Source organism: Lissotriton helveticus, chromosome 8 (genome assembly GCF_964261635.1).
Source record: "Lissotriton helveticus chromosome 8, aLisHel1.1, whole genome shotgun sequence".
Taxonomy (NCBI): domain Eukaryota; kingdom Metazoa; phylum Chordata; class Amphibia; order Caudata; family Salamandridae; genus Lissotriton; species Lissotriton helveticus.
The window spans coordinates 1191919477-1191928319 of NC_136069.1; positions in this window are offsets into that span (position 1 = coordinate 1191919477).

Below are 8843 nucleotides of genomic sequence, written 5' to 3' on the forward strand. Positions count from 1 at the left end.
GGGAGGTGGTGGAATGAATGCTTGTTTTGTCAACGGAGTTCGAAACAAGAGTTAGATGAAGCGAGGAGACAGGAAATTAAAAGGGATAAATGTTTCTGTACTGCAGGACAGCCGTTATATGTGAGATCTCATAGCTAGAAGAGCCAAAACATTGGAGGTGAAGGCAGGACACAGTAAGTTAGAGCTGGTTGTGTGTAAAGGAGAACTAGTCTGGGGGTAATGTCTATCAGTTACTGTAATGGTAGGAATGATATTTCTGGAATCCCTTGATGATCATCAGTATGTGATGTTTTTAGTGCATCAGTACGCACATATGGTTCAGATAGATTTTAGATCTGCATTCGTTACAGGATTTAGTGGATCTAGCAAAAGCAATAAGATACAGGAATTAGAGATTAATTAGACTAGTTTAAAGAGCAATATTGAGGACGCAGGAGATCTTGCGGTCCAGAGTCTTCAGCTAAAACTAGCACGTTTTTGCTGCCACCAAGGATCACTACAAGAAGCGGACAGGTTAGGGAGGGAACTTTGGAACAGGAACTTTCCATGGTTCAGAGTTCAGAACAGCACAAGAGTAGGCTGGCGATGGACCGACAAGCAACTGGGGAGAACAGGGGTCATACAATTGTGTCTGCCATATTCAGTGAGCCTGATAATCAGCTCCCTCGACCCCAAGACTGGTGATGAAGCTCTGATGAGTCAGGGGATCCAGCTTCAGAGAGCAGTGGACCCTGGTGATTCAAGGGAAACAGGAACCACAAATCGCTGTCTACCAACACAGCTCACACATCGTTGAGGTTCAGCAGCAGAATATTCCGTGACCTAAAACTGAAGCCCCAAGGCCATGGGTCTCACTGCCGGACAACCTCAAGCCTCTCTTAGCCATCACCAAATGCGAAGCGCGCAACGAAATTCTGTTTATTGATTTAATTGTCAACTTACCTGCATTCATCCATATTCCAGTGTTTACTACCCCCCCGCTCTGCCCCTTCCCCGCCCCACCTCACCGCCCGGTAGCACTTCCACCAGGAGCCGCTACTGCTCCACAAGAGCAGACGAATCTCGCCCGCCTGCTGAGAGCGCAGCAGGCAAACACACATATGCAAAATGGCATAATAAAGCCTTTTTAATTTGCCACCATTTCGTGCTGTGTACAGCGCGACTGTGAGGTAGGGGTTGGGGCTGAATCCTTCAATTGCAGGATTACTGCTGCCTCTTTCAGTGCGCATGTCGGGGTGGCCGGCTGGCTACCTACTGCCAGCCCTACATGTGCAGTGTACCCCAGCCTCCAAATGACAGTTGGGTTAGCCTGCTCTCACCAATCCTGGAGCTGTTGTCATGCTGATGAGAGCAGCTCCAGGATTGGTGGGAATTCGCGTTCGACTGATCAGAATGGAAGTCCTTTCATTCCTGCTCATAGAATGCCAGGGAGAAGGCAGCATTTACAGTGATTTGTGCACCATTGCACCCCACCATATTTTTTACTGGTAGCCGCCACTGTCAATCGGCACTTTTGATGTAAAAAGCACTTACACTGGCATAAATCAATGAGTGTTAAGTAGGTGCAACACTACAGCAGTCCATCCAGGTCTGAAAGCAGCCAATAGACTGCAGGCTTCTAGGGTTATGCCAGAGGAGCAATCCCAAACTGTGCTGCCACCCCTGTGCTCTCTGCAACTGTCCACACCAGTGAATGCTTGCAGTAAATCTGACCTCTGCAAGAAACGACTATGAATGCAAAGATTATCGAGCACAAAATACCGGAGAGGAATATCGGTCAGGACTTTACAAATGACGCCAGGGCGTCTCATTCATCAAGCACAATGTTGCTTAAGACTGTAATGTCAAACTCATTCAAGTTATTGATCGTCTTTTTCAAAATGGAATACATTTACTCAGCACTTAGGTTAAGTGGTTCTGAAGTGCGAGGCAATTAATATTATGTATTCCCAAAGTAAAAAAAAAGCAATCATATTTACCGCGAATCTGCTGGGAAGAGCATAACCATTAAAGGTTAAATTAAAATGAAATATAGACTTGCGTTAAACATAGAAACAGAAACTCTAAGTCCAGTAAAATCATGCAGGCACTATTTTTAAGTAAGTGCAATTCACAGTGGGAAAAAAGTCCTGTCTGGTTTTCTGGATGTTACCACTGGGAAAAAAATATCTATAACCTTAAATGCACCTTGGTATTTCTTAATAGAAAGTGATCTTGGCAGTACTTGCAATGCAAAGCCTCTCTTGTAGGAACATGACAGCTTCACTTTTCTCCCATGATATATCGCATTTCACCCTTTTATGTCTGCTGACGAATTATTTTTAACAATTAGGACCCCTACCCAGCATCATGCTGGACTACAGCACAGCAATACTAGGTAGCTGCCTAGATTTTTACAAAAAGGTAAAATGTGGTCTCATTATTGGGAGAGGGTGCAATAAACGTCACTTTGCAAAATGCACCAAAAATATTTGCACCAGCCACATATGGCATTGTGGCCTTCCATTTATATTCCAGACTGCCACTAGAGAGACTCCTAAGTGTGATAGTGTTTGCATTTATCCACAATGCAAGTGATTTAGACAGAGAAAAGCATTTGTTTGTATTTATACCACTATGATCTATAATTCATTTCTATGTGTTATGTAAAACGTTACAGCTTGCATCACATATGGCATCAGATACAAAAATATTATTAATCCAACATGGATGTCAAAATCAGCCCCCGGCCCCTCCACTCCTTCATTGCTCTTAGAGCCTTTTGAAGTCCTTTTCCCCCCCAAAAAATATTTTTTGAAGCCTGTTCTGCCATGCTAGAGCCACTAAAATATATATTTTTTACCAACATTTCGGTGGTACCTGCCATTATGCATGGGTAAATTATTTAAAAAAATTGAGATCAGGTCATTCACAGGCGTGTGCATGTGTGCTGACTCATGCATTGGCATTTGTTATCACACATGTGTACACCTAAGAATGGCACAGCTGCCAGCAGTGACAGCTTCACTGTGCCTGTATTTTTCTTTTTTTTACCTATGTTACACAGCATCGGCAAAAAATTGGCAAAGCCAATAGGTGAATAAGGGGCGACCTATTGACATTACCAATGCTAGTTTTTGACTTGCGTTACTGTTTTAATACAAAACACTGTTGCAGGATTATTTCTAATATTACCATCCCCTCTACCTGGGCAATATTGTATCATGAAAAAGCCTAAAATTTGTATTATTTTCATTGGCTTATATTGGATGGTTTATCAAAGACGCCTTTAGTGTAGGGTTAGTGTAGGATTTTTAAAAAGCAATGTCAGAGTATGATAGGGTTTCTATGACTACAGTTGACTTGATGTAACATAGCCGTGATCACTGACTCAAAAAAGGGGTGAACGCCACTTATGACTTTATGGAAAAGCACAGCTGACGCTATACTGGCACCAACAGACCACAGGACATACGCTGGATATCCAAGGTAAGTATCAAAACTAGACTCTCAGGGACTTTATTTTAATCTAAATGCAAGATGTGATTTATGCGCAGTTTTTCAACTAAGACACCACTGTATTAAGGGAAATCGGACAAACCTATAGCTTAAACAAAAAATGAAGATATGGTGGGAAATCCAGAATATGTGGAGTTGTGTTGGTCCTGCCAATGATCCAGTTAATTAATTATGCCACAATATATCTAAAGACCCAATCAGCCATCATCAAACAAAGCAACACGCTGGAATGTCGTTGGTAATGGAATGGTAATGCATAACTGGATAATGAGAACTAGGTTTTTCTGTGTAGCATCAGATGGACTCATATTTTCCTACCCATTATTAATCACTACATGTTTGTCTACGCCAGAGTGAAATCTGTCTCTAATAAGGATGTAGGGCTGTTTATTCTCTCTTGGCTCTACCAGTAAATCAATACCAGGTCAGCGCATGTCGCCTTGCTGTATTCAATGGGAGTCGGCATGAACTAATATGTATTATAAAGTTTGGGAAACAACAAGACACCTTATCAAATACTTGTCTTCTTGAAGACCGTAGGGCAGTGCCATAAGCTGGAGTGCTGTACTTTTCTGAAAGGGCCTGGGGATGAATTTCCCCATACACTGAAATACAGAAATTCACAATAAAAATTCATGTTTGTCATAAGGAAATATGTTTTTTAGGAACAGAGATATTCCATTTTATTGTGGGGTAATTATTTCTTTCTTAATTAAAATTTCATCGTACATTTCAAATATATTGGTGGATACTCTTTCATCCTGTAATTCTTCAGCATTTCCTTGCATATTAGTTTTGATGCATTTCGAAGTATAGACACCTTTGTTTAAGAAAAGGTCTTTATTGCTTCCCAAAGTATCATAAGGCTGAACATTAAATATGAATATCTTACATATTTTTCAGTGTATTATCAATTTTAAGTAACCTATCAAAATAATTAACAACTGATTCTTTAATGAGCTTTATTTATCTCCTTAATATGTTACTCCTTTCAATCACTCTTTAGCCTAAATCAAATATTACATAACAAATTACAATACACCTTCCTAGCCAAAATGTAACCATTGGTTAATGTGTGTAAATGTGTGTAAATCTTCAAAATAATAAATGTAAATGCATTTGAGGGAGACCATGCTGACAGTAGAGCTGTTTCTGAAATCAGTTAACAATATGTGTTCTGATACCGAAGAAACTGGGGTGCAAAATAGTGTGTAATAATGAAAAATATTTTGCTGACTTCAAAGTCACCATTTCTCCACATTCTCCCTTTGACTGACTCTGTGCATTCATTGTGTGCTATTGAGATATTTAGATCTTTAACAAAAGATAGTGTATCTCTTACTGGTAATTGCATGTGGTTAAGTTGTCTTACTCAGTATCCCGTATCATTTATATAGCTCTGAGCTGTGTTATTAGAAGTTCTACAAAATCATCTACTTACACAGCTAAACAATATTTTAAATAATAAATACTCAAGATGATCCCTTTTCATGTGGAATTCATATATGCTTGTGTATCTTTAGAACTGGATACCAAGCTGGTATCTTCAGAAAATCTTAGTATTTGTTGTAATCTATTTTCCGTTATGCTTCATTAAAAAAAGAATCAATTATGCATGAATAGTCTCTTGATGGCTTGCCATTTTGTTGTAGGTACATTTTTAAACTAATCTACTTATGGTGTTTTATCTTTATGTGATATTCAGGAGCACTATTGGGCCAACCTTATACACTATCTGATTGTTAAATCATTCTGTTCCATTAATTTCTTTACTGTGCTCATCTCTTGTTGTGAATTTGTTTTATGGCTACTTCAATTTTATATGAAATACTATTTAGGTCTTTTAGTAACAGCATTTCCATTGAGACTAATGTAGAACAGGTCACTTGGGGGTTAAAAAGTGATTTTACCTCCAGATTCTTAGGATTCTCTTTCCCTTTGTCTATTGTTAAAGTGTTTTGTGAGAAAAACACCTTCAGTTACAGTTTTCACATTAACCTTAAAATATCTATTTAACTTTTAAAGTAAAATCTTCCAATGGTTGCTATATATGTTACTCCTTTTAATAAACCTGTTTCTTGGAAACTGTTAATGAGTGATCAGCAAGACTGCCTCACCTCAGGGAAGCCGCACGCATGGCTGTTTTGCTGGACTAGATGCACCGTGTTGAGGGGGTCGCAGCATTGAGGTCAGCGGTTGGCTGTGGTCTAGGCTAAGACCCTGAAAGTCACAGGTTTTACTTCAGGGACATACGTCCGATCAGACCACATAGCCCTGCCCATAAAAAGGGGCATAAGGCGAGGGTCGGGTCTTTTCGTTTTGACCGCCACCTTGCAAGGATGCCACTCTCGCTGCTCCCTCCCGCCACAATTTCCCAGATGCGTCTTTGTTGTTTCCTCCCTTTTCTCCCTTCTTGTCTTTCAGGCTTTCTTTTGGATACAGCTCCTGCTCGGCGCCCAGCTCTGCAATGGGGACAAAGTAAAGACAGCAGCATAGCCACCTAGCACTGGTACTTGGGGGGAGACAGGTGTATGGGGTGACCGAGGCAGGTATTCTAGCAGGCAGATGGACCCCTTGCACAGGCACGCGCCCGAAGAGGAATGCGATGTGGACGATGGGGTTCTCCCCTAAGGAGGGACCCACCACAGGTCAGTGGGCGGAAAGGCTGGGCCTGGCCTGGGGAGTAATCACAGTAACTAATCACAATCTCACTTGATGCATACATTGGAATACACAGGAACATGTCTAGATAGTGGTAGGAATATGATGTCTAGCATTTCTGCTAAGGTTAAGTATGCATCGCCTGGTGTAAATAATGCTGTAAATATGAAGAGTTTACTGCATATGCAAACAGGGAAATGATGTGTGTTTTGTGTTAAAAATGTTTAAATAAAATAAAGCCGGGGTTTACGACCCCTAATCCAAGATAATAGTGTAGTTTTTGTTTCCAGAAAGGGAGGGGGATGAGTGGACATGACTGTTTGTGGTTTTGGGTCCGAAGGCCTCAGCAATGCCAGGCCATGGGACCAAGGCTCCCACACCTCAGGTGAGCCACATCCATGGCAGTTTCGCCAGGCCAGGCACATTGTGGGGAGGGGGTCGGCAGTGCTTTGCGCTGCTGCCCTGCAGTATTGAGGGTGGCAACTGGCTGTGGGAGGGGCTGAGATCCTGGAAGCCGTAGGTTTGACTTCCTGGGCACGCGTCCGATCGGACAGCATAGCCCCACCCATAAAGGGGGCTTTAGGTGACAGTTAGGTCTTTTCGTTCCGACCGCCGCCTCGCAACGAGGCTACCCTCACTGCTCCCTCGGCAGATGGCCAGCAACGTCTTTGTTCTCCCACACACCCTCCTCATAGCAAAAAGGGTCAAATTGTGCACATTTGGTGTATTGGGCTTGCTTGTTTTATTGATTAAATAACATGTTTTCTTTTTCCAGGTCAGGTGCTTTTGTCATATTTAGTTTTGGGCCTTCTGGGTGGGGTCATGATTGGGGGGGTCAATTAGACATTACCTTTATTTACATTTGCATGACAGCGGGGTCACTGTCCCACCCAAAGGATGCTAGCAGGAGGTCGATGAAAGGATCCAGGGGAACTGGGGCTCTGAGCGATCGCTGGCATTTTGACCTTATTGTCAGCCATCCACGCATGCGCAATAGTCATGCTTAGAACTGGCCCTTGGGGGAAGAAGTGAAGGAGGTAGGGGGTGCGCGAGGTGGGTATCCTAGTGGGCAGATGGGGGCCTTGCACAGGCCCACTTCTGAAGGGGGATGCAATGTGGGTTTGTGGGGTCCTCCCCTGAGGAGGGACCAACTACAGGTCATTGGACGGAAAGGCTGGGCCTGGACTTGGGAGATATCACGAGAACCAATCATGATCTCACTCGGGACATAAATTGGCATACACAGGAACATGTCTAGATAGTGGTAGGAAGATGATGTCTAGTGTATCTGATAAGGTTGGGTACGGATTGCCTGGTGAAATAATGCTGTAAATATGAAAGGGTTACTGTTTTGCAAATCTGGAAATGATGTGTGTTTTATTTAAAAAATGTTAGCAATAAAATACATCTTAGCAAAAAGTGAGAGGGGCCCCTTTACCATCAAAGGAGTAGGGCACCAAATAGACCTCAGTAAAGACATAATATCCACTTTGGGGTTACTGACACACCAATTCACATACACTCAGTCATTTACTCAAATCACCAGAACATAACTCCACCACCATTAAAGGCCAATTGCTTATGAAAATATACACATATTTTATCCAATGTTAAAAACCATTAAAAAGTAAATAAAAACACATTAAGCAATTGATGCCCACAAAATTGTCTAAAAAGCACACAGTTAATACAGTATTGGGAGAACCTGCAAGAAAAATGGTTTCTAATCAATTCAACAGGCCAGTACATCAGACCAAGTTCTTTCTTCTGACATTTTGTTTTTGTGCATTATACTTATTTTTCATACAATAAACTTAACACCATTGGCAAATGTCATCCACAGTCTACAGTAGGCCTGTTATCATATGACGTTGACACGTTTTGGTGGGTTTGTCGCTTAAACGCCACCTTCTTCAGGACAAAGGACAATATCTCCCAGAACACAATACGATTCTGTAAACAATCCCAGAGTTCTGGACTGAAATACTTCTATATCCACATTCAGAGGGGTTAAAGAACCTTGTTCAGAATTAGCCGCAACTATTGTATTCAATAAAAATTCTTCTCGCACGATTTTATCTTTTATTTCATCTGATAAAATGAATATTGTCCAATAAAAACTTCTTTTTTAATAGTGTGAACAAGAAGAATAAACAGGCATAGGTCCGATATTCCTTTTTTTTAAACTTCTTGGTTATTGGGTATAATCACAGATCACAGTTGATCTCTTTAACGTGTCATAGCTCATATGGGGTGACATTACAAATACAATATCTAACTTGTAGATACTTGAAAACCCCTGTAATTGGTATTTTAAGCAGTGTCTCTATTTCACAATAGGAGTGAAGCTCCACATTATTGTACAATAACCCGAATTACTGTAAAGATGATGTGCCTCACATGGAACAGCCAGAATTGGGAAAGAAACGTGTAAAATTGTTAGAGCAGAGTGGTATGTATTAACTAAATCAACACAGTCTCCTCTTTCCAAAGGCAATTTCATACATAGTATTGCACATGTTAGATTCTTGTAAGCTCAAACAAACCTGCCTAAACATTGAAAGAAGTGTGAGAAATGAGCAGGGGAATAATCTTAAAAAGATTGAAGACTTTTGGTAAAAATAACACTTTTTATGACATTGCTCCACTGAAAACGTCATTTGTGAGGTGATCACATCATTTCA